The sequence below is a fragment of the Mustela nivalis genome (assembly GCF_964662115.1).
Source record: "Mustela nivalis genome assembly, chromosome: 16".
Lineage (NCBI taxonomy): Eukaryota > Metazoa > Chordata > Mammalia > Carnivora > Mustelidae > Mustela > Mustela nivalis.
Genome location: NC_139035.1, coordinates 27,912,053 through 27,939,598, shown reverse-complemented (window position 1 = coordinate 27,939,598; position 27,546 = coordinate 27,912,053). Strand labels below are relative to the sequence as shown.

The 27,546-nt window shown below is 41.1% G+C and overlaps 1 pseudogene across 1 annotated transcript; it reads right to left on the bottom strand.

The window, feature by feature from the left end:
• Positions 1-15,818: 15,818 nt before the first annotated feature.
• On the bottom strand, positions 15,819-17,030 carry LOC309849708 (large ribosomal subunit protein uL30-like; annotated as a pseudogene). The gene is made up of 2 exons: positions 16,443-17,030; positions 15,819-15,984 (listed from the first exon to the last, which is right to left on the bottom strand). The product of its transcript is annotated as a large ribosomal subunit protein uL30-like (transcript).
• Between the last annotated feature and the right edge of the window lie 10,516 nt (positions 17,031-27,546).

Below are 27,546 nucleotides of genomic sequence, written 5' to 3'. Positions count from 1 at the left end.
ACAACAATAAAAGTAACACTTGCAACTAATACTGAGGCTTACTATGTGTTGGGCATTGTCCTAAAAGTACTGACAATTTAATTCTTACAACAGACCTATAAATAGGTGATACCATCATCATCATCACTTTTTTATTTATTTATTTATTTATTTTTTAAAGATTTTATTTATTTATTTGAAAGACGGAGATCACAAGTAGGCAGAGAGGCAGGCAGAGAGAGAGAGAGAGGGAAGCAGGCTTCCTGCGGAGCAGGGAGCCCGATGTGGGGCTCGATCCCAGGACCCTGAGATCATGACCCGAGCCAAAGGCAGCAGCCCAAACCACTGAGCCACCCAGGCGCCCCTCATCATCACTTTATAAATGAGGAAGTGGAGGAAAGAGAAAGATTAAGTTGCTTGCCCTGAGATCATTTATCAAAAAGTGGTAGAGCTGAGAACTGAGTCCTGAGAGTTGGCTCCAGAATCTGGACTCTGCCAAAGAAGAGGAGGGAAAAATAGTCCAGTATAGTTGGAAACGAGAAAACATATTTTCAAATACACTTAGTGGAGATTTTGGAATCAAGCCAAAAGATGGCTTTGGTTTTGAGCTTTTTTCTAAGATGTTGAAGACTCAGAAATGTTGAAGGTTGGAGTATATTTTCTAAAAATTCCATCAGTGTTTTAAGTCATCCAAAGAATATACTGAATACAATGTATCTCAATCTCCTCAGAGAATGTCCACAAAAAAGCATGTTTTGCACATTCTTGGGTATGAATTATCTGAGTTGTCTGAGTTATATGAGCTCTGAGTTATCAGAGCATATATATATATATATATTTATATTACCAATAATTATATACTTTATACTTTATATATACTTATAAGTATACTTTATATACTTATATTACAAATTACCTACTGAAGGATTGAAGACTATCTCTTTGCAGAGCTGAGAGAAAGCAAGGAGTAGACCTTTAGTTACGTTAGGCGCTCTGGTTCATAAGGGGATCATGAAGGATTTCTGCAGATCCAGTGACACCTCCAGGAACTTTCCTTCCCTCAACTTTATGGGATTCTTCCTGTCTTCCTTTTTTCTTCACAGTTGCTATGACCCATGTATGTATGTTCTTCCTCATGAAGCTATCTTAGAAACTACCTCTTCAGCTTTCTCTAACTATCTTTGATGACCTCAGGAAAGAAAGACCAGAGGTCCTTTTTGTTTTTAGGAATTACTGTTAGTTGCTATGGGGAAACAAAATTGTGGCCAAAAGAAATCTATCCCAAACTGGAAAAGTAGCAAATACTCACAAAATATCAACAAGTTCTTTAAGTTAGTCCTCACAAGGGGTGCCTGGGTGGCTCATTTGGTTAAGTTGTTGGCTCAGGTCATGATCTCGGGGTCCTGGGATCAAGCCCTGTGTTGGGCTCCCTGCTCAGCGGGGACTCTGCTTCTCCCTCTCTCTCTGCTCCTCCTCCCCCCACCCACTGTGCTCTCTCGCTCTCTCTCAAATAAGCAAATAAATGAAATCTCAAAAAAAAAAAAAAAAAGACGTCATGATTCAAACAGAAGCTGGCTGGCTCTAAAGTCTACTTTCTTTTTTTCTTTCTTTTCCCCCTAAAGTCTACTTTCTTGATCCTCTCGTGTAGCAAAAATCAGGACAGATGGTTTCACAAGCAGAAGCATATAACAGTCCAGAGGACTAAGTGGAAATATGGCTTAGGAGCTGGCTGCTTTAATAGGTCCTCTTCGTCAGAATCCTTGGCAGGATCAACACTGCCCCATGACTGTGCCTCAGCTCCTTTTATAAATTGGATTTTCTCAATTACCCAGAGATGACGAGTGTCTTAAAGACAATTCACACTGACCAATTCATAAGACAATAACAGAACAGCCATAATGTCAAGTGATACATTCCTTTCCAGAGGCTGGAAACTCTTATCTTCTTTCTAGGACTACTTTTCTTGGTATTAGGGAAACTGAAAAACCAGAAGGTTTATTAGTAAGAGTAGAGTTGTAGCAAGAGAAGTCAAAAATTGGGGTGGGGGGAGGGGAGATAATATTTCTTTAGGCTCAGGACAAAGCTGATGAAAGATTTTTTTTTTTTCTCCCATGTCAGAGGATACAACCTGACAGCTCTTGTTCCCAGAACTGAGGCCTTCCTCACCGGTCGGGGTGGGATGGACATATCTCATATTTGTCCCGGTAGCTTTGGGGATGTCAGAAAATAAAAATCTTACCCACATTCATACAAGAGAGGTGGGATGTATGTGGCAGAGGGGGAATTCTCATTCAGTCTGAGTCCAAAGCTAGAGTTCTTCGGAGGACCCCATCATCTGGTTTAAATGGGAAATGACAGTAGACCACAGTCAAGATCAGCCAAACACTTACGGAGACAAACACTTCCGGTGCTCCTTGTAAGTGCTTCACTCTGTCATGCTAAATGTGTTATCAAGGACGGTCCTTGCCCTCACTTGTATAGGTAAGAGCAACAAACAGTAACATCTGTGATACAAACTCTAGGTGCCCCGACGCCGAAAAGGCCAAAAAAGATACAGGTGACTAAGAGCTACCACAGTCAGGCAAACTGATAAAAAAATTTAAGAATGGGGACGCCTGGGTGGCTCAGTGAGTTAAAGCCTCTGCCTTCGGCTCAGGTCATGATCCCAGCGTCCTGGGATCGAGCCCCACATCGGGCTCTCTGCTCAGCAGGGAGCCTGCTTCCTCCTCTCTCTCTGCCTGCCTCTCTGCTTACTTGTAATCTCTGTCTGTCAAATAAATAAATAAAATCTTAAAAAAAAAAATTTAAGAATGGGTTAAACGTGGATTGGTAGAGGGGAGGAATAAACATCTCTGTGGTATAAAGATTATGAAGGAGGAGTAACTTCCAAGGAGAACAATGCCACTGAATAGAGGATTACTGCAGGCTAGGTTGGTGGGGGGTGGGAGGGGCAGCAGGGTGAGAGTTGATGATCTCTGGCCTTCAAAGGCAGTGGCAGGGTTTGGGTGTCATGAATTTGGTCTACAGTGTGAGTGTTCAAGGAGGCCAGCCATGTGCCTGCTGTGGTAATCCACCTCTGAGATGCTGAGGGATCCAATGTGAGGCAGGTGGGAATGGACAGGAGGAACTGACGCTTAGAAGGAGGTATTATTAGGCCTTGATTTTCAGAAGGAATGCAATAGAAGGAAGGGTTCAAAGTAACTGTCAGGGTTCTCCTGTGACCACTGATATTTACGTTCAACCAGTTTTTCTTCCCGCATTCCCTTCATTTTCTTTGAACTCTCCTCCCCCAACCACATGTGAAACTACGAGGAGTCACATAAGGTTAAATATTTCTGATAAACTCTTTTTGCCCAGTTTATAAATGTTTATCTGAGTCGGAAAAGAATTTCAAGAATCAGGGATCTTCATTATTGTTTTCAGGATGCCTTCTTTGAACATCAAGCATGTGCTTTTTACCCTTCGTCTTCTCCTTCTGCTTCTTCTCGTTCTTCTTCTTCTCCTTCCTCCTCCTCTCCCCCCCTTCTTCTTCTTCATTTTTTTCTTTCCCCCTTTTTGATATGTACATATTCAAAAGCAAAAACACTTTATTTCCTTAGTCTACAACAGAATTATTGGCTACTACCTTCTTTTTTTTTTTTTAAGGTTTTATTTATTTATTTGACAGAGAGAGATTACAAGTAGGCAGAGAGGCAGGCAGAGAGAGAGGAGGAGGAAGCAGGCTCCCTGCTGAGCAGAGAGCCAGATGTGGGACTCGATCCCAGGACCCTGAGATCATGACCTGAGCCGAAGACAGGGGCTTAACCCACTGAGCCACCCAGGTGCCTGGCTACTACCTTCTTTTGACAGTTATGGGCTCACTTGAAAATCTCCTCAATTTCATTATATTCCTCCAAATACTGTTTGATTCTTCTGGAAACACTAATAAAAATAACTTGAAGTTCATACTCCACCTTTCCTTCAGAAAGATCCCAACATTCTTTATAATGTGTACTGATGCTATTCCTTTACATAGGCACACCACCTTTCCTTCGTGCCTTTCATCTGAGGATCACAAGGGGCACAACAAACATTAATTAATTCTTACAACAACCTTCTGAACTATAATTTTTATGTGTATGTAGTAGATGAATCACCTGAAGAACCAGCAAAACACAGCCTTTGTAGGCAAGACTTTGTAGGCTTGGCACAACTTAACGTATAAATAGTCCAGTCAAATAGGTTAGAGCAGGACAGGCGGCACTGTTTTTTATTTAACTAAAACCACCAATGGAGTTTCACTAAGAGAATAATTATCCAAATAATGACTTATCTAGGTTTCTACAAGCCACTCTTGGACTTCTGCAACAAACCCTACCAGAAAAAAGAAGGAAGTATAGTCTATTAATAGCTACGCCCTCCGTCTCATTGTCACTCCCAAGACAAGTGCTTCAGCAACAAAGCAGTTCTTGTCACTACCTGAAACTTTGATTTAGTATCAACACAGAGAAAGTGTGCCACAGGCTGACTCATCAACACTTTGCTTCCTACCTAGATTTCCCTGGAGTGTCTCTTCTTCAGGTGTGTAGCTCTCTGAGGCCTATTTAGCTAAAGAGAGATTAAATGTTCATTATTGTCATGTAGGCTACTCTTTAAAAGAGAATCTATAGTGGAAAATATTCACAAGAAAATGGACTCTTTCTTTTCTAAGTTGACTCGCCAAACAACTGAGGATATATACCAACAAATGCTTTGCTCAGGGGAACTGATTTTATATCCTTTCCTTTATTGAAAGCTCACCTTTATTCTAGATTTTTAGTATAGAAACTTTCAAATATATTCAAAAGTAGATAGAATGATATAATAAGGACCCCATGCACTCATCACTCAATTCTAACAATGATCATCTTGGCTCTTCTTAAATATTTTTTTTAAAGATTTTATTTATTTATTTGATAGTCAGAGATCACAAGTAGGCAGAGAGGCAGGCAGAGAGAGAGTAGGAAGCAGGCTCCCCGCTGAGAAGATAGCCTGATGTGGGGCTCGATCCCAGGACCCTGGGATCATGACCTGAGCCGAAGGCAGAGGCTTTAACCCACTGAGCCACCCAGGCACCCCTCTTCTTAAATATTATGGCCAGGAAGCGTACACTTTGCAGGAAGTCCCAATACCATAGCAACAACACAGTCATCTCAGAGATACTCATGGAAGAAAAAAAAAGAGAGAGAAACAGCTTCATAGAATCCTGAAAGCCAAATTTTAATTCATTTAAATTAGATTTATGAAATAAATATATGTATACATGCCATAGGGCAAAGTTATGGGAAGATTAGAAAACTGTGTCGCAAAATCAAAGAACAGAATCTCTAAGCTCTAAGTAACAATACTATCACCATTTATTAAGTCAAATGCCAGAGACTTTACAATGCCTAGCACACACTGACCTCTTATTTATCAACAGTACCATATGGTATCTGTGCTTTCAGACTGTGGAAACACAGGTGCCTGGGTGGCTCAGCTGGTTAGGCCTCTGATTCTTGGTGATCTCAGGACTGTGGGATTGACCCTGCCTTGGGCTGTGAGCTCGGCAGGGAATCTGCTTGAGATTATTTCCTTCTCCTACTGCCCCTCTCTCTCTCCCCTTGCCCCTCCCTCTCCCACTGCCCCTCTCCCACTCACGCACTCTTTCTCTCTCTCTCTGCTTTCTCCTTTCTCTCTGCCTGCCTCTCTGCCCACTTGTGATCTCTGTCTGTCAAATAAATAAAATCTAAAAAAAAAAAAAAAAGGTGTGGAAACTGAGGCCTGGAGAAGTTAAGTAAGTGACTTACAGTCATAGCTAGTAAGCAACAGGATTAACACTTGCCATTTTCTGATTTTAAAGCCTCTGCTTTGTTTTATAAACTGTAGCCAAATAACCTACTGGAGTTCTACTCAAAAGACATACGTTATGGGTGTTAGAGGGGAAGGAAAACGGCAAACATCCAGTTTGGTGGGAACATGGAAAAACCCATAAGAATTGTTAAAGTTTTGGGGTGCCTGGGTTGAGTAGGTTGAACACCTGGTTGGTCTCAGCTTAGGTCTTTTTTTTTTTTTTTTAAGATTTTGTTTATTTATTTGCCAGAAAGAGAGAGAGAGAGAGAGCACGATCATGAGCAGGGGGAGCTGCAGGCAGAGGGAGAAGCAGGATCCACGCTGAGCAAGGAGCCCAAAGTGGGATGAGAGTCCAGGACCCTGGAATCATGACCTGACCTGAAGGCAGACGCCCAATCAACTGAGCCACCCAGCCATCCCCCAGCTCAGGTCTTAATCTCAGGGTCTTGAGTTCAAGCACTGTGTTGAGCCTACTTAAAAATAAATAAATAAATAATAATAATAATTGTTTAAGTTTTAGCACCAAAGCTAAGGCAAAAGAGTTGATTAATTCTACCTTACATTTGCTCCATTTAAAAAATAGCCTAGAATTCTTAACATGATGAAATGAATAAATATGTCATTTGCTCAGCAGTACAATAACTTAAACTAGCCATAATTGCATAGTAAGGCATAATTTAACCTTGCCCACTGTCATAAAGCCAACTTAAATCAGAAGCCAAATAAATAAATAAATAAATAAATAAATCACCACCAGTCCATTGTCTAAATTCATCATAAGCTCACACCATTCAAGGGCAGTGCATTAAAACTTGAGTTTTATTGGCTCAGTCATCCTTACCTTTTCTAACAAACCTTTTGTCAAGGAGACACAAAAGCAAGTGCAATTTTGGTTGGCATATATATATATACACACATACATACATATATATATATATATATATATATATATATGCCAACCAAAATCGCACTTGCTTTTGTGTCTCCTTGACAAAAGGTTTGCTAGAAAAGGTTAGAAAAGGTAAGAATGACTGAGACAATAAATGTATATATAGAAATGTATATATATATACACATACACACACACACATATATATGTGTATACATATAAATTTATATATAATATATACCAAAAATTTTTTTATAAAAATATATATATGTGTGTGTGTGTGTATGTGTATATATATAAATTTTTTTTCTTTATTCTTTATAAAGGACCTGGGACCATTTTGTGTCCAGATTCTACTGTTTAATACTTTCTTTTAGGGGTGCCTGGGTGGCTCAGTGTGTTAAAGCCTCTGCCTTCGGCTTGGGTCATGATCCCAGGGTCCTGGGATTGAGCCCCACATTGGGCTCCCTGCTCAGCAGGGAGCCTGCTTCCCCCTCTCTTTCTGCCTACTTGTGATCTTTGTCTGTCAAATAAATAAATAAAACCTTTAAAAAAAATAAAAAATACTTTCTTTTAAAAAATTTCATTAGAGGGACGCCTGGGTGGCTCAGTTGGTTAAGCGGCTGCCTTCGGCTCAGGTCATGATCCCAGCGTCCTGGGATCGAGTCCCACATTGGGCTCCTTGCTCGGCAGGGAGCCTGCTTCTCCCTCTGCCTCTAGCCTGCCACTCTATCTACCTGTGCTTGCGCTCTGTATCTCTCTCTCTCTCTCTAACAACAACAAAAAACAACAACAACAACAAATTTCATTAGAGAGAATTATTTTGTTTTAAACTCACATCTATTTTGCTCCATTTAAAAATTTAGCCAAAGTATTTACTACATATGCAAAATTTCTTAAAAAAATCCAGAAGCACCAAATAAGTTATAAAGACAAACAACAGTTTCTTGTCCCACCCCTTCATACTACCTCCCAGTGATTGCCTCAGAAAATAAAATACTTTTTTCTTTTAAACCGTGTTAGCTGTTTGTGTATATAAGTATTTCCATATTCCTAGATGATAGCCTTATAATGTTTCCTCTTGATTTACCACTTTGAAGACAGCAGCCAGTGACTTCCTGGCATGGTAGATGGTAACAGATGGATATGTATTTTATTTTATTTTATTTATTTATTTGACAGACAGAGATAATAATTAGTCAGAGAGGCAGGCAGAGAGAGGGGGAGAGAAGGAGGCTTCCCGCTGAGCAGAGAGCCTGATGCGGGGCTCGATCCTAGCACCCTGGTATCATGACCTGAGCCAAAGGCAGAGGCTTTAACCCACTGAGCCACCCATGTGCCCCCAGATGTATACATATTAGTTGAGTACATGCTATATGCCAGATACCGCTATGTGTTTTGGGGATACCACAGATGACAAAACAGACAAATCCCTGACTTTGTGAAATTTACCATAAAGTGGATTAAATCTTTTTATAACCCTTCCATCCACTTCCTACTCTTCCAATGTGATTAATTATATCATAATTTTTATTTCAGCTAATCTGTGTTTATATTATGCCCATATAAATACTGTTCACTTTAGTACTCCAAACTACTAGGGTTATATTTCTTCTTTTTGCACTTCTTGAGTACTTTTTAAAAAAGATTTATTTATTTATTTCCATGAGACAGAGGGAGCACAGGCGCAGCAGGCAGGAGCAGAGAAAGAGGGAGAGAGAAACCCAAGCCCACTCTGTGCGCTGAGTGGGAAGCCCAAGGGGGCCTCGATCCCAGGAACCTGGAACCAGACCTGAGCAGAAAACCGAGTCTCATGATTCACGGCTGCGCCACGTAGGTGCCCCACTTCTCGAGGACTTTTAAAATTAAAATAAAAATAAAGATAATAGGACTTTAAAATTGTTACAACAGCTCAAACAGATGCTCAGTCCATCTATCATCAGTTTTCCCCAAATGCTCCTATGCAACAGAAAATCAGCCAGTTCTTTCATTTTCCTAGAGACTCACATGGGGAAGCATCTGTTTGTTTCAGTTGATATTGATTGTTCTATAGACCTGCTTCTTCAGGGCTGCATTGCATGGGTTCCTGGATTCCATGCCTTCCTCTATATAATCTCTATCCCTTTTCTGTTGGAGTCCATCTTTAGTAAAATCTAGAGAAGGTTGGACAAAAAATACATTTTCTGCATCCACAAATACATGAAAATCAATCAATCAATAGCACCAAAAAAGTTAGAAGGACAAACAGTAGTTTCTTGCCCCACCCCTTCAGACTACCTCCCAGTGATTACCTCCGAAACAATTACCATTTTCTTTCTTTTCTTTTTTTTTTTTAATTTATTTACTTGACAGAGATCACAAGTAGGCAGAGAGGCAGACAGAGAGAGAGAGAGGAGGAAGCAGGCTCCCGGCGGAGCAGAGAGCCTGATGCGGGACTCCTATCCCAGGACACTGGGATCAGACCTGAGCCAAAGGCAGAGGCTTTAACCCACTGAGCCACCCAGGCGCCCCAATTACCATTTTCTTTAATCTATCTTCTGGTTGAACAGGCATTTCCCTCAGAATTCTCACGTCTTGGACCATTCAGTGCTGATAACAGAACTGTGGCGTCATTCTCTCCCTTGTTCCTTTGTCTAGGACCCATCTTTTCCTCTTTGGAAGCTTTTAGAATCTTTATCTCTTGCAGAGTGACAAACCTTTGTATGAAAATGTTTTCATTGCTCAGAGTATCTGGGCTTTTTCCACTTACAGGCTCCTGTCATTTGGGTCTGGAGAATTTTCTAGGGTTATTCCTGACAGTTTGTTCATCCTGACAGTATTTACTCTCTCGTTTTTGTTTTTAAGATTTTATTTATTTATTTTTTGGGGGGAGAGAGTGGGGGAGGGAAGAGGGACAAGCAGATTCTGCACTGAGCACAGAGCCCAGCCTGGGGCTCCGTCTCACAATCCTGAGATCATGACCTGACCTGAAATCAAGAGTCAGACGCTTAACTGACTGAGTCACCCCGGCGCCCATACTCTTTGCTTTTGCAGGAATTCCACAATTTGGATTTTGGTCTTTTTGTATGGATCCTTTCATGTCTTTTATTTTCTCCTGTCTTTCTTTGCTTGCTGGGCGATTTCATTAATTGCCTTTTCCAACCCTTCTAATTACATTACTATTGTGGCTATTTATTTTTAATTTCTAGGCTATCTTCTGTGTTCTCTGTTTCTGTTTTGTTTTGTATTTTAAATGAATGTCATATAATTTCTTCTCTGAGTTTTGGAGTTGGTTTTCGTTTTTTTTTTTTTTTTTTTTTAAGATTTTATTTATGGGGCGCCTGGGTGGCTCAGTCTTTAAGCATCTGCCTTCGGCTCAGTTCATGATCCCAGGGTCCTGGGATTGAGCCCGCATCAGTGGCTGCTTCTCCTACTGCCACTCTCCCTGCTTGTGTTCCCTCTTTCGCTGTGTCTCTCTCTGTCAAATAATAAATAAAATCTTTAAAATATGTATTTTATTTATTTATTTGATAGAGAAAGCACAAGCAGCAGGAGTGGCAGGCAGCCAGAGGGAGAGGAAGAGGGAGAAGCAGGCTTCTCGCTGGTCAGAGAGCCCAATGCAGGGCTCGAGGACCCTGGGATCATGACCTGAGCTGAAAGCAGACACTTAACCCACTGAGCCACAAAGGCGCCCCTGAGTTTCGGAGTTTTAAAGAGTTTTCTTCTCCCTACATTGTCTCTGTCTTCTTCTTTTTCTTTCTTTTTTTTAAGATTTTATTTATTTAATTTTGAGAGAGAGCATGAGCAGGGAAGGGAGGGGCAGAGAGAGAAGCAGACTCTTACTAAGCAGGGAACCTGATGTGGGGCTTGATCCCAGGACCCTGGGATCATGACCTGAGCCAAAGGCAGATTCTTAACCAGTTGAGCCATTCACGCATCCACAGAAACAGTTTTTAAATCACACTTCCAAATTTTCTGCGTGAGCCCATTAGCTCAGCTGGGTGAAACATGGCAAAATAATGCCAAGGTCGTAAGTTTGATCTTCATGAAAGTTCATCAGCCATACTTAATATTACAGACCATCTTCTCCCCTACCTCACAGAGTCAGGAATATTGTTTTGGATAGCTATAAAATAGGCAAGGAATAATCTCGCTTTCATTTCCTGCTACTGTTAACATTCTGTATCCTAGGTCCTGAACTATCTGCAACATGCTGCTATAGGAACTTAAAAGAAACAACAACAACAAAAACACTGGCAGATTAAAGGGACAGGATGAGAGAAAGAATACAGACATATCAAGATAAATCTGTTCATGTCTGCTGGGGGAGAATCATCCCATATGGTTCCCAGTGCTTCTCGGGAAGCAGAGTTTAGATGGCTGTTTGTGGACAAAGGCTTATTGGGGACTAACTCTCAGGGAGAACACGGTAGGGGAGGGGGGTCAGTGGGGTAAGTTGATCTTGGTGAAGCCGCAACAGAGGCCTCAGCTGGTCGCTCAAGGAGTCCTGGAGCTGGAAGTCCCTACAGAGTTGTCCCACCTTGAGCCAAGATATCAAGTTTTATAACCACGCGTTGACCTGTTATGGGGTGAGAACTATCCCAGAAAGGGAGCATGACCTTCTGGAAGAGTGGCCCTTATCAGCTGTCAGCAATTTCTAGAGAGTTTTGGTTTCGAAGTTGTGAGTCTGCACTCCTGGCCATGTTCACCATATACCCTATAGAGTACGGTCCTCTTGAACGTTCAAAAGCTAAAATATTGGTTCTTCTTTTTTTTTTTTTCTTTTTTTCCCGTTTCTCCCAAGTACTTATGGGAAGAAGAAAATGAGCAGTGCAGGGGCAGAAGTGCAACTATGTTTGAAGTGAGAAGAAACAAGGGATCTGTTCAGTCTGTAACCCAGAGAATTCACTTCTGAGAAATGAAATTAATGGAATTGACTCTCCAGGGGTTTGGGTATTTTAATTCATGTTACTTTTGCTTTTTGTGGATTTTGAGTTTCTTTACTTTGGTTAACAATCATTCTTAGGTTTCATTTATTTATTTAAAGTACGTTCCAAGCCCAGGGTGGAGCCCATCGCAGGGCTTGAACTTTCCACTCCAAGATCCCGACTTGAGCTGAAACCAAGAGCTGGACAGCTAATGGATTGAGCTACCTGTGCACCTTTAACTATCACTTTTTTGTGTCCTATTAACTGGAGTTAAAATACATTCTGAATGTTTTCCTTTTTCAAAGACTTTGGCTCAGGTCATGATCTCAGGATCTTGGGATCCAGCCCTGCGTTGGGCTCCCAGTTCAGCTGGGAGTCTGCTTGTCCCTCTCCCTCTGTCCTTTCTGCGCCTCATGCTCTTTCTATCTCTCTGTCTCTCTCTCAAATAAAGTCTTAAAAATAATAAAATACATAAGTTTTTAAGTGTATATAGAGAAAATCTTTTTAATAGTAAATTATTTTAATGTATACAGCAGTGATATATAGTACTACATATACTTTACACTTTAAAATTGTATTTTGGGGGTGCCTGGGTGGCTCAGTCAGTTAAGCGCCTGCCTTTGGCTCAGGTCATGATCCTGGGGTCCTGGGATCGAGTGACCAAGTGCCTCATGGATCCCTGCTCAGCTCGCTGCTCCCCCTGCTTGTGCTCTCTGTCAAATAAATAAATAAATCTTAAAAAAATATATATAAAATAAAATTGTATTTTGTTGTCAGTAGAAATATTTTTAATGCTTTAAAAAAGTCCTGAGCAAACTAGGCTATCAGCTAGAGAATCCCCATCTCCAGCCTTCCTCTTACTCTCCCCCATCTCTCACTCTTGCCCTCTCCCCAGCTAGCATGTATATATGTTATTTCATCTCTAGTAATTACATTTCACTTCTCGCTAAAGATGGAGAAGTTTAACATCTTTTGATGCATTTTGTTATTGTTAAAAAGTCATGGGGCGCCTGGGTGGCTCAGTGGGTTAAAGCCTCTGCCTTTGGCTCAGGTCATGATCTCAGTGTCCTGGGATGGGGCCCCGCATCGGGCTCTCTGCTCAGCAGGGAGCCTGCTTCCTCCTCTCTCTTTGCCTGCCTCTCTGCCTACTTGTGATCTGTCTGTCAAGTAAATAAATAAAATCTTAAAAAAAAAAGTCAAAAATTCAGTATTTCCTATCAAAACCGTTGGAGAAAAATAGCTAACTGGAACAATGGTTTGAAACTTAATTCTGTTCCCTCAAGTTTCAAGTCGGTGGAAAACCAAAGGTAAAGGGAGAAAGGGAACCTTACAGCCTAAAAATCTGTTTCTCATTGCTGTTGGGAAACTGAAGAAAACCAGTCAACTAACCCAAAACTTGAGAGAGGGAGCAAATTTTTGTTAAGTGGTGAATTAATGGGTTCAACATGCCAAGATGCACTAATGATGGCAAGCAATGGCTGAGTCATGTGTGGGGCATGGCTGAGCTTGGATTCCAAAAGGCAGCTGAATTCAGTGTCATGTGGTAATTGGGAACAAAGGCAGCTGATTTCTCTCTGTCACAATAAAGCCTGGGAAGATGGTTTCACATCATCTCAGAGAATCTTCAAGAAACTCTGCGGAGGCGCTTGGGTGGCTCAGTGGGTTAAAGCCTCTGCCTTCAGCTCAGATCATGATCCCAGGGTCCAGGGATGGAGCCCCGCATCAAATAAATAAAACAAATCAAATAAATTTTAAAAATCTTAAAAAAAAAAAAAAAGAACTCTGCAGGTCAGGCTCACTTGGTTAGAATCTGTTTCATATGCTCAGTGTTCCTGCCTTTTTCTCAGCAAGGTCTCCATCACCCACGAAATCTCAGACCTATGAAATTCAAAGTGCACTCCAAGACGGACAATGAAAAGTGTTCTTCCGTTTTAAAAATCTACTCTTCGTTTCTGTTTAGGCTGCCACCACTCCTTATCATTTAGAATCTATAAATGCAAGGGCCTATTTAGCCAGAGCAGCTCCATCCTGACCCTGCCCAGCCCCCCTTCAGGGAACTTACTTAAAAACAAGTCCCGGAAACCAGTCCCAGGTAACAAAGCCCAAATACAAGTGTGGGTCAGGCCAGATGGAGGTATCCAATTGGTGGGGGCGCATACCATCTCCCTAGCTACCAAGGAGGAGATGGGCCCCGCCCTTTGGGTGTCCTTTGGGCACCAATTCTGACCAAGGTGATAGGCTAGTTCAAATATCTACTATAGGGTAAATTGTAATTCAATTGGTCACTTATGTGTGACCTAGCAGGACTGTGCAGCTTTCTCAGTGTTACAATCTCATTGGCCACCTGTGCGTGGCCAGGCTCAATCACATGGCCTTTGCCCTTAAAAGCTAGTCTGTGAGGCAGAGAGAGGTCGTCTCTTTGCAAGAGACGGCCCTGCCTGGTCAGTTTGATTCTCGATGCTTGGCGCGAAATGAAGTTTTGCTTGACCTTCACTTTATATCAGTCTCGCTCCTTTGACCATGGACCCAACATAATAACTTTGAAAATTAATTTGGTCTTATGAGTTTGTAGTAAACCTTAGTGGCTCTTAATGATCAATTACTACTTTTAGGAAAAAAAATGGTCCTAAACAACGGGTGTGCCCTTGATTTTTCCTGGGACAGATTTCTATAGTTTTCAGGGATTATATGGTAAAATTTCTTTGGGGGCCAAGCAGATAATCAAAATATGTGTGGGAGGGATGCCTGGGTGGCTCAGTTGGTTAAGCAGCTGCCTTCGGCTCAGGTCATGACCAGCATCCTGGGATCGAGTCCCACGTTGGGCTCCTTGCTCAGCAGGGAGCCTGCTTCTCCCTCTGCCTCTGCCTGCCACTCTGTCTGCCTGTGCTCTTTCTCTCTCTCTCTCTCTGACAAATAAATAAAATCTTAAAAAAAAAAAAAATATGTGTGGGAGAAGCCAGAAGGAGGTTGTAGATAGTGTACAAACAGAAATGGCTAGTTTTAAAGTATTTCAAATACCAAGAATGTTATGTAGATAGTACAACTGAACTATATAATTTGTGGTCCCTCATTTTACACTTCACTCTTCTTTTTTTTTTTTTTTTTTAAGATTTATTTATTTGACAGACAGATCACAAGTAGGCAGAGAGGCAGGCAGAGAGAGAGGAGGAAGCAGGCTCTCCACTGAGCAGAGAGCCCGATGCGGGGCTCGATCCCAGGACCCTGGGATCATGACCTGAGCCTAAGGCAGAGGCTTTAACCCACTGAGCCACCCAGGCACCCCTACACTTCACTCTCCTTAACAATCGTAATAAGTACAAAAAAATCTTAAGTACGTTTACCCATCATCAGCCTTCTAACACCTAGCCTATTTTTCTAATTCCTTAATAATTACAAAGAGCAGTTCAATAATCTTAGGATCCTAGTAGATAATTTGATTGGGCCCCAAGGAATTTAAATATAGTATAGAAATGTTATTTTAATTGCATGAGGCAAAATCACAGAGTGCTTAAAGACACAGGCTGCGAAGCCAGAGAGACCTGGGTTTGAGCCTTGGGGTGCAGAGCCAGACTGGACAAGTCACCTTTGCTTAGCTTAGCTTCTAATTTATCTATAAAATGGGAATAATAATAGTTGCTTTGAAGATTATATTAGATAAGGTAGGTTAAGTGCTTAGCCCAGCGCTCCAAGGTGGGCCCTGAGGCACACCTGCCTAGTCCTCAGAAATTATCTCTATTATCACTACTTCAAAGACCTTGATACAAACTTACACTCCTTTGCACTTGAATTCCTTCTTAACCAATTTTCCTGCTTATTTTGTTTTACTTTTTTAAAGATTTTATTTATTTATTTGAGAGAGAGACAGCGAGAGAGAACATGAGAGAGGAGAGGGGCAGAGGGAGAAGCAGACTCCCCACGGAGCTGGGAGCCTGATGCAGGACCTAATCCTAGTCCTCTGGGATCACGACCTGAGCTGAAGGCAGTTGCTCAACCTACTGAGCCACCCAGGTGCCCCACTCCTGCTTATTTTAATTCAGAGGTCATTTCTGACGAAAGGCAGAAACAAAATATTAATTGATTCATTGAATGAGAACTATTATTTATTTATTTATTTATTTATTTATTTATTTATTCCATTTGAGATTAGTCATTCATTAACTGACCAGATTACAAAAACAATCAAGGTAGATACCTTAGTTCATCCTTCCAATAAGCCTATTGATCTGGTCTTCCTCGTTGCCAGCATCTCCACCTTCTACAAAATGGGTGGTCTTTTTCTTCATTCCCTGCCTCGTGGAGAAGATAATCTGAAAGGCCCTAGAAAGTTGCTTCTTTGAAACGTTTTCCAGCAGTATAGATCTTGAAAGACCCTGGAGCCTCACCCAAGAATCGAACAGCACGCCTCCACTGGATGCAAACTGCAAGAGGTTTATTGGTTACACAGGCGCCTGCGGACGCATCAGCCTTTGTGGACTGAGCGTGCCGGGCTAGGTTGGGGAACAGATTATATAGGGCAGGGTTGGGGTGGCAGGAAGCAAGCTTACAGAAGCAGATGCATGGTTACAGGAATCTGATTGGTAAATTTAAATCAAGCATTGTCAGGCACTGGGTTTAAGGCAAGGACACAATGGTTTGTTCTGGTGGGCCTTGGCTCAGCACTCTGGAAAGTCCCAGGTACACTCTATTCCTCATTTGTCTTTTCTTTGACAGACCGGGTGATCACAGACAATAGACATCCTGGTATGTGTTGCCATCCGGCTATGGAAGCAATAGGTTGCTAAAACAAGCCTTTAGCAAGGGGATAGGGGTCTTTCAATCTCATGAACCAGATCCTCCACGCAGACGACGTGGTATTTACCAAGAGATCGGGCAATCAGTGTGTCATCTGTCAGGTCAATTTGCTTCTTGTGGATTTTGCCATAACCCCTCTTGTAGATCAATTCATTCCCCGACTTCAGGTTTGGGTACCCCCATGCTGTATATGGTTCCATAATCCTTAGCGTGTTAACTGAAGCCTTGTTAAACTTAACAAAGGTGCCATTGAAGATCTGGTGAAGGCAAAGAAGCTGCAACTTGAACCTTTGGGCTCGCACCTTGATACCGCTGATCCTGATGACAAACTCCAGTTTGGGTTCCGCAGGTACTGTAGAAATTGCCATTCGAATCTCAGTTCTGTGGAAAACCAAAGGTTTTCTTGGCATCCTCGCCATTCGAATCTCAGTTCTGTACACCTCCTTATATTCCTAGTGGTAGTGCTTAGCTTTTTCATAGATAGGCTTCCTCCTTGCCTTTTGAAGCATCTTTTAAGCAAACTTCTTCTTCAACACTGTGAAATTCCTTCTCTTCTTTTTAAGGGTTTCTGGCACAGCAGAAACCTTCATTTTCTTCTCTTCTGCACCCTCCATGGTTCTGGCCAGAAAAGAGGAAGTCCTATTTATTTATTTTTTTACAGAATTTATTATTTATTTATTTGACAGAGAGAGAGAGAGAGAGACAGCGAGAGAGGGAAGGGAAGCAGTGGGAGTAGGGGAGGGAGAAGCAGGCTTCCCGTAGAGCAGGGAGCCCCATCCCGTCTGGGGCTCTATCCCAGGACCTTGAGATCATGACCTAAGCTGAAGGCAGACACTTAACAACTGAGCCGCTCAGGCACCCTGAGTGATAAATATTTGAGTACTTTGTATATGATGGGTACAATTCAAGACAGAATATTGAAGACAAACTTCCCTTTCTCCGGGAGTTTGCCTAGAATGAGGGAGATGGACAACAAACAAATTAATTGGTACAGGATGCAATTTCACCTCCCGACAGGGGCGGGGATATGAAGGAAAGCAGACCAGGAGCCTGGGGCTTTGAAGGTGGTGCTGTTAGAATGGGGGGAGAATCCTGACAAACCACAGTTGATGCGCACTTCGTTGACACAAAGGCAGCGACCATGAACTAACATTGCCGCTGGACTCACGAAGTGGGCTGGTTCCTTTTTCTTCACACCCTTCTTAGCATTTTCTTCAAGGCTTAGTCTAGCAGGTTCCACCCTTCCTGGTAATTTAATGCTGGAGCCACTCTCTTACATTTGCTCTTGACTCTGGACTCTACTTTCTATCTTTCGTATTTTTTGTTAGAAATTGATATTACAATATGTTGTACACTGGGAATTAATATAATATTATATATAAATTATTTCTTGATTAAAAATACAAAAACAGGGCACCTGGGTGGCTCAGTTGGTTAAGCGACTGCCTTTGGCTCAGGTCATGATCCTGGAGTCCTGGGATCAAGTCCCACATTGGGCTCTCTGCTCAGCGGGGAGCCTGCTTCCTCCTCTCTCTCTCTGCCTGCCTCTCTGCCTACTTGTGATCTCTCTCTGTCAAATAAATAAATAAATTCTTTAAAAAAAAAAAAACCAGCAATAGAGGAACAGAGGAACACCACCACTACCACCACCAACTACAAAAACCATGTTTTAAAAATCGAGATCATCAGAGCACTTCCTGCATAACCACAGTGACTTCTTTGGGTTCTGCTTGGTATTAGTCATCACCACAGACATTTGCACATCCTTCCCCCAATACTTTGCTGATGATACCTATAGACAAGTAGCCATCCTTCCACGGAGCATGTCTGGCTTCTTCCTATACAAATCTGGAGACACAATTATTTTTTGGTATGTCCACAAAAACAAATCTCTACAAGATACAGAGAAGGAAGGCCAGTTTTTACTAGAGATTTCATGAAAAGAAGAAGGTGAAGTGTCATAGGGCAGAGGCTTTAACCCCTGAGTCACCCAAGCACCCCTTTTTCTTTCTTTTTTTTTTTTTAAGTAAGATTGTAATTATTCATTTATTTGAGAGAGAGAGGGAGGGAGAGAGAACAGGGGAGCAGTAGAGGGAGAGAAACAAGCAGACTCTGTGCTGAGCGCAGAGCAGGACAGGGGGCTCAATCCCAGGACCCTGAGACCATAATCTAAGCTGAAATCAAGAGGCGGACACTTTACAGACTGAGCCACCCAGGTGCCCCTCCACTGGGAATTAAGCCTCTGCCTTCGGCTCAGGTCGTGATCCCAGGGTCCTGGGATTGAGCCCCACATCGGGCTCTCTGCTCAGTGGGGAGCCTGCTTGCCTGCTTTCTCCTTTCTCTCTGCCTGCCTCTCTGCCTACTTGTGATCTCTGTCTGTCAAATAAATAAAAAAAATCTTAAAAAAAAAAAGAAAAAAAATTCTATAAATAAATAAATAAATTCCCAGTTGAACATTGTCCTCCTTCCTCAAATGTTACCAGCCTTCCATCTCTCGCTTTCTCTTAATCCTTCATCCACCCTCGTGGTAGAGTTAACTCAGCATTTTTCAGCCTCTCCAAGTCATAATTGTCAACCTTCCCATAGACTTTTGAAGTGTGGCCTCTCTGTGTGGATTTAGCAAAGCAGGTCTGTCCCTAGGAAGGGAGCCTTCTGCTCCCTTCCCTCTGATCATCTTATTTCTGTGTTACATTCCTGATGATCTTTTTCAAGGCCAAATCTTTTGGTGAACTCTTGTTCTCTCAATCTTGCTGCCATTCTCTGCTTGGATGTCCCATAGGTACTTTATTTGATCATGTCTCAAATCAAACTTACATTCTTTCCTGTCTTTCCAATTCTATTCCTTCTCTATGTCTGCTGTTTCAGAAAATGATACCACCAGCCCTCCAGGTACTCCCAGGCAGACACCTGGGAACCATCCATGACTCTCCCTTTCATACACCTGGATTATCACTGCCCCCACCCATCTAGCAATCAGTCACCAAGTTCTGTTGTGTCTATTTCCTAAGCCATTTTCAATCTGTTTCTTTTCAACCCACTTGCGAGGACAAATGGTTCCTTTCTGCTCAAAAGTTTACCATGATGCTCTATTGTTTGACAAATAACATAAAAACCTGCGGCACCTGGGTTAAAGCCTCTGCCTTTGGTCCAGGTCCTGGGATCCAGCCCTGCATCAGGCTCTTTGCTCAGCAGGGAGCCTGTTTCCCCCCTCCTCCCCCGCCTCTGCCTACTTATAATCTCTCTGTCAAATAAATAAATAAAATCTTTTAAAAAATCTTTAAAAATTAAAGAAATAATGGCTTTATAAAATGGACACTAACATGAAAATACCTTTTTTTTAAAAAATTTTATTTATTTATTTGACAGACAGAGATCACAAGTAGGCAGAGAGGCAGGCAGAGAGAGAGAGAGGGAAGCAGGCTCCCTGCTGAGCAGAGAGCCCAATGCGGAACTCGATCTCAGGACCCTGAGATCATGACCTGAGCCGAAGGCAGCGGCTTAACCCACTGAGCCACCCAGGCGCCCTAACATGAAAATACCTTATTGTGATGAGAGGGTTGTCAGTTTTCCTCTCAAGAAAGCCATTTATATCTGATTAATTTGTTAGACATAACTTTCACTATATCCTTCTTCTTCTTCTTTTTCTTCTTTTTTTAGTGTTTGTTTTTATTAAAGATACACATGCCTCTAAGGAGAAAAAGAGTTTCGTGAGTTTTTTTCAAAAAACATTTTTATTTATTTATTTGGGATAGAGCAAGAGTGAGGAGGAGGGGCAGAGGCAGAGGGAGAAGCAGACTCCCCACTGAGCAAGGAGCCCAACTGGGGGCTCGAAGCCAGGACCCTGGGATCATGACCTGAGCTGAAGGCAGAGGCTTTAACTGACTGAGCCACCCAGGCACTCCATTCATAAGGTTTAAAAGTAAAATGAGCAGACTCTGTTTCATCTCAGCCATTTCTCTGCAGAGATAGCACTTCTCAGCTCTTTCATCAGTTCATTTGGGATTCTAGATCTATACACATGCTACCTTTCTACTTCTGAATTTCAAGCTTTAGGTCCTATTATAAAATGTTCTTTATTTCTTGGAAGATTTTATTTATTTTTAAGTAATCTCTACACTCAATGTGGGGCTCAAACTCCCAATCCCAAGATCAAGAGTCACATGCTCCACTGACTGAGCCAGCCAGGAGCCTGTAAGATAAAATGTTTTATTACAATTATATAAAACTATTAACAGCTAAGCCAAGTAGTAAGCTATGATAACTATGTAGAACTTTTCCCCCCTTGATATTATTAACTGTCTTTTTTGAAACTGTTGTTATACAGTTAGTTTTTTATATACTAATTAATATTACAACCCTCAACTCTTGGCCAGTAATCCAGATCTCTTCTCTATTCCTTCAAATATAATATTAGGTATTCCTTTTTCTTTTCTTTTTTTTTTTTTTTTAAGATTTTACTTTTAAGTCACCCAACATGGAGCTCGAAGTCATAACCCCGAGATCAAGAGTTGCATGCTCCCCTGAGCCAGCCCACTGCCCCTAATATTAGATATTCTTTCAATTTAATCCTCATGGCAAAATGTCCATGGAGCATTTTAACCTGCTCCAGTGTGGGCCAGTTGTCTGCTGCGTGACATCCTAGTGTCTCCTTTTCACCAGTATCCTGAGAATTCTCCTCGTACCTCTTCTTGAATACCACACATTCCTCTTTCTTATTTTACCTTTTGCCCTAATTTTGGTGAAGCAAACACATCAGTAGCTTTCTAAGAAAGAGAGTACGTGGAATGTAAACTTTTGAGACCTTGTATATTTGGAAATATCCTTAATTTTCTGTCATAGCTAGTTGGGAGTTTGGTTAGGTATATAATTGTAGGTTTGAAATAGCTTTACTTCAGAATTTTGAGGGGGTCTCCATTGTTTAATAGCTCTCATTGTTGCTGGGAAGCTGTATTTGTTTTCTACTTTTGTTAATAAATCACAAACCTATCAGCTAAAAAAGAATATCCATTTACTGGGGTGCCTGGCTGGCTCAGCTGGTAGAGAATGCAACTCTTGATCTTAGGGTTGTAAGTTTGAGCCCCTTGTTGGTTGGAGAGATTTGTTTAAAATAAAACAAAAATTTAAAAAAGAATATCCGTTTGGGGCACCTGGGTGGCTCAGTTGCTCAAGTGTCCTCAAGTGTCTGCCTTCAACTCATGATCCCGGGGTCCTGGTATTGAGCCCCGCATTGGGCTCCCTGCTAAGTGGAGAGCCTGCTTCTCCCTCTCCCTCTGCTCCTCCTCATGCTTGTGCTCTCTCTCTCTCTCTCTGCGTCATATAAATAAATAAAATCTTTGTAAAAAAAAATCTATTTCATGGATGATAATTCTGTTGTTGGTCAGAAATCTGAGCACAATGACTGGGTTCTCAGCTCAAGATACACAGGTCTGAAACCAAGATATTAGCTGGACAGAATTTTTGTCTGGAGAATCTGGACAAAATTCACTTCCAAGCTTATACTGGGGTCTGGCATAATTCAGTTCTTTGTAGTCATAAAACGGAGATCCCCATTTCCTTGCTTCCTGCCAGGTAGCGACCTCTCTCAGCTCCTACAGGTGCCTGCATTTCTTGTCATCCAGCCTCCTTGTCTTCGAAGCCAGTAATGGACCCTCTCCTTTGCTAGGAAGAATCCATCACTTTTAAAGTTTCTTTTATTTATTTTTTGTATTTTTTATACTTAGTATGTGCAGTTTATTATGCTAGTTATATCTAAATAAAACTTCAAAGAATAAAACCATTACAGATAGAGTTGAAGCTCCACTCTGCCTTCCCTACTACCATTCTCCAGATGACGTCTAGCTTGAATTTGAGGCTTATCATTTCTATGCATGTTCTGTACTTTCAGTTCATGTTTGTATCCATAAACAATATATAACATTGTTTTGTATAATTGTATCATTTTGTAAATGGTATACTTTGTGCATCTTTCTACAATTTGACTTTGCAGTTTTTAAAAATTTTTATGTATTTATTTATCTAAATTCAATTAATTAACATATAATATATTATCAGTTTCAGAGGTAAAATTCTGTGATTCATCAGTCTTATATAATACCCAGTGCTTACTACATCATGTGTCCTCCTCGACATCCATCACCCAGCTACTCCTTCCCCCATCTCTCAGTTTGCTTCCTATGATCAAGAGTCTCTTATAGTTTATCTCCCTCTCTGATTTTGTCTTGTTTTATTTTTTCCTCTCTTCCCCTATAATCCTCTGTTTTGTTTCTTAAATTTCACATATGAGTGAGATCATATGATAATTGTCTTTGATTGACTTATTTCGCTTAGCATAAAACCCTCTAGCTCCATCCACATTGTTGCAAATGGCAAGATTTCATTTTTTTTTTAAATTTATTTATTTGACAGACAGAGATCACAAGTAGGCAGAGAGGCAGACAGAGAGAGAAGGGGAAGCAGGCTCCCTACTGAGCAGAGCCCAATGCGGGGCTCGATCCCAGGACTCTGGGACCATGACCTGAGCCGAAGGCAGAGGCTTTAACCCACTGAGCCACCCAGGTGCCCCAGATTTCATTTTTTGATGGCTAAGTAGTATTCCATTGTATATATATGCCACATCTTCTTTATCCATTCATTTGTTGATGGACATCTGGGCTTTAAAAGCTCTTCTAGTGCTGACCAGGTCGAGCCTTTCTTAAAGCTGACTCTGCCATGTAACAGAACCTAATTATGGGAGTGAAATGCGTCATATTCATGGTATTCATATTCATAGTACTGGTGTACACAGAGGATGGGAAATCTTGCAGTCAGAATTCTACCAAAGAAGTCTAAAATTATTCTAATTCATGATCTGTCATTTATATTCTATTTTTACCTCTGGAAGCTTGTAGAATTTTTCACTGTTTTCAGGTTTTTGAAATTTCATTATGTGCCCTCCTATGGATCTTTTTAATGATTGTGCCATGCACTAGGTAAGTCTTTTCAGTCTAGAAACTCACATCTTTCTTTTTTTTTTTTTTTTTTCATTCATTTATCTAATTGAGAGAGAGAGAAAACAAGCTGGAGGGGCAAAAGGAGAGGGAGACAGAATCCTAAGCAGACTCCTTGCTGAATGCAGAGCCCAACGCAGGGCTCGGTCCCACAACCCCAAGATTGTGACCCCAGCTGAAAACAAGAGCTGGATGTCCAATTGATTTTGCTGCCAGGTGCCCCTGAACCCTCCATCTTTCAATTTAATTTGCATATGTTCACTGATTATTTCCTTCCTTTCATTTTCTCTGTTCTTGTTTTCTGGAACTCTAATTACTTGAATGCTGGTCCACCTGGATTAGTTCTTTAATTCTTCTACCTTCCCGGGATGCCTGGGTGGCTCAGTTCGTTAAGTGGCTGCCTTCAGCTCAGGTCATGATCCCAGCATCCTGGGATCGAGTCCCACATTGGGCTCCTTGTTCTGTAGGGAGCCTGCTTCTCCCTCTGCCACTCTGTCTGCCTGTGCTCGCTCTCTCTCTCTTTCTCTCTCTGACAAATAAATAAATAAAATCTTTAAAAAAAAATTCTTCTCCCTTCTCTCTGTTTTCTATCTCTGTTTTTCATTCTACTTATTTTTTCACAGCAACATTTTCCAGATATTAAAATTTTCATTTAGGTTCTCAAAGGTTAATTTACAAGAGCTGATTTTGTTTTGTTTTGTCTTGTTTGTATAATGAATGCTCTTTCCATGTGGCATCATGTTCTTGTTTTATGCATGCAATGTTTTATGTCTCTTATTTCTTTGAGGATATTAGTGCGGATTTTCTTTTTTTATTACCTTTCTGTTCCCATAGTCTCTTTGCCGTCCAGGTTAGCTTTACATATTTGTTAGAAGTTTTCCTAAGAAAGCCTGGTAACTGTGATCTTTGGTCACCTGTTTTAAACCACAAAAAGCTGATTGTAAACTCTGAGCCCATGATAAAGTCTTGTCAACCAGGAAATTTACTGGACAGTGAGCTGCTTTCTGCAACCATGTTAAGGAACCCCCAATGCTAGTATCTTTAGGTCTTTCTTTTTTGGACAGCCTAGCTAGTCCTGGAAAGACATCTCAAAGTCTTTCAAATATCCTTTCAAGAGGTTGTTGGCCTAGTTTTCAACTTCTTGGAGCTGAATAGGGGAAAAGAACTGAGGCTGTATGTTCTTGGTAGTATGTCAGGAATTCAAAATCATCTATGTTTTGGCACCAACATTAATATATGCCATGGTTTTCTGTGTTCACACCCAGTAGAGTGTGTAGAAAGTATTCTTTACGTCTCATCTTTGTTTATTGAATTTCTATCATTCTTTAGATTTAAGCTCAACTGACCTGTCTAGAAGTAATTCTTCCCACCTTTATAATGGTTTAAAATATGGTTCATACCACTCATAGTACTTTAAGCACACCTGCCTTGAACTGTATAGAATTGTTTACTTATCGGGGTGCCTGGGTGGCTCAGTGGGTTGAGCCCCTGCCTTTGGCTCAGGTCATGATCCCAGGGTCCTGGGATCGAGCCCTGCATCGGGCTCTCTGCTTGGCAGGGAGCCTGCTTCCTCGTCTCTCTCTGCCTGCCTCTCTGCCTATGTGATCTCTGTCTGTTAAATAAATAAATAAAATCTTTAAAAAAAAAACAGAATTGTTTACTTATCTCTTTACTAGGGACAAAGTCTTTCAGGGCCATGACTATGTCTATATAATGGAGTTTCCCGTCAGAGTGTCCTGCTTTTATAGGCTTTCAACAAATACCTGTTGAATGAGTGTCAGACCAGAGAGTGATTACAAAATTACATCAGTATTTTCTAAGATGAGTCTCTAGGGATTCTTTACTTTAAGGGCTTTCTGGAGAAACATTTTTAATCTTATTCATTTGGTTTTAGAGACATTCAGAAAAGTGTATTGTGTGATTGGAAATGTAACAAGAATAGAGAAATATAACAGCCCACCATCTTGTGTCACGTAACTCCCACACGGAACAGTAAAAGTGTCAAATATATAGATATTAAGATAAAGGTTTTTTTTACCATTTCCTTTTCTGAACCACTGCCAAATTATTGTCAGAAACTTCTATAACAGCAGGCACTACCAATTCTAAAATAATTTGAAACCAACTACTAACATTAGCTATTTTTGGATGGTTGACAATGCATGTAAGATGTCTAGTCATTCTTATTCATGCTGCATTTCTTCAAACACAATTCAACCTGAGCATCCTAATGCTTTTTCTAACAGAGACAGTCCCCCCAAACCTTCTTTTTCATTCTGGAAAACCCCTTTCTCAGTATTAGCCATGTAGGTAAGTGCTTGGTGTGTCAGAAGAACTTTTTTCTTCTTTTTACTTTTTCCAGTTCCATCATTAATTTTTTCCCTAATATTTACTTATTTTTAAAATTTCTTTTCAGTGCTCCAGAATTCATTGTTTATGCACCACACCCAGTACTCCATGCAATACGTGCCCTGCACAAGACCCACCACCAGGCTCACCCAACCTCCCCCCGCTTCCAAAACCCTGTTAGCTCCTCAGAGTCCACTGTCTCTCATGGTTTCTCCACCTCCAATTTCCCCCAACTCCCCTTTCCTCTCCTCTCCCTATGTCCTTCGTGTTATTCCTTATGCTCCACAAATAAGTGAAACCATATTAATTTTTTTATTTTTTTTAAAGATTTTATTTATTTATTTGACAGAGAGAAATCACAAGTAGATGGAGAGGCAGGCAGAGAGAGAGAGGGGGAAGCAGGCTCCCTGCTGAGCAGAGAGCCCGATGCGGGACTTGATCCCAGGACCCTGAGATCATGACCTGAGCCGAAGGCAGCGGCTTAACCCACTGAGCCACCCAGGCGCCCCAAAACCATATTAATTTTTTAAAAAAGATTTTGTTTTCTTATTTGACAGAGAGATAGAGGGAGCCAGAGAGCACAAGCAGGAGGTGGGGAGGGGTTGGGGGAGAAACAGTGGAGGGGGGAATGGCAGTGGGAGAAGAAGCAGCCCCCTGCTGAGCAGGGAACCCAATGTGGGGGCTTGATCCCAGGACCCTGGGACATGACTTGAGCCAAAGGCAGATGCTTAACTGACTGAGCCACCCAGGCACCCCTCCATAGTTAATTTTTGTGGAGATGTAAACTTCCTTTTCTTGGTCTCAGTTTCATTTTTTTAAAAATGACAAAGAAAACTCCCTAAATGTTAATCATCAAAACTTTTTAAAAAGCATCTTGGAAGAAGAAACTTCTGGAAACTAGATTTTCCCCTGCTTTCTGATTCACTGCAGGTATTATGGTGACAAACCTAAACCTTCCTCCCATTTACTTTTTTTCCAGTTCTTAATTTCTCCTTATCCTTCAAGCTTCAGCACAAATTTTACCCCCTTTACTAAGTAATCTAGGTTAAGTGCAAAACAGTTTTGGAAGTGTAAAAAAGATGAAGAAAAAAAGTAAAAACTTATAATCCTATCATTTGCAGAAAACAATTTATTAGTATTTGGGAATATCTCCTAATTATTTTTTAGGACACAAACACATACATAATTTAATTTAAAAATTGTATATGAAGTTAGATCATTATTTTGAATTTTTTTTAAAAATATTTTTTAAAAAATTTATTCATTTGACAGAGAGAAAGAGAAATCACAAGTAGGCAGAGAGGCAGGGAGAGAGAGAGAGGGAAGCAGGCTCCCCGCTGAGCAGAGAGCTTGACTGGGAGCTCGATCCCAGGACCCTGAGATCATGATCTGAGCCAAAGGCAGAGGCTTAACCCACTGAGCCACCCAGGCGCCCCTATTTTGAATTTTTTAAGTTAAAATTACAGTATGAGTCTTTTCCCATATTGTAATGTTTTTCAGGAGACAGAGTACTTAAGAGGATAGCCCGTAGCATCAAACTTTTCTCTGGGTTCAGATCTTATCTTTCCCACTTATTAGCTATGTAACTTTACATGCCATATCTCTCTATGCCATAGCCTCCTTAGATGATAATGAAATACCTATTTCAGGATTTCTCTGTTTATTAAATAAATTATTACATGTAAAACACTGGAACAACACCTTGTACATAGTAAATACACGCTTTTAAATTGTAACAGAGTACTCTACTATTTGGATATATTATAATTTATACAATCAATCCCTTATTATTGAA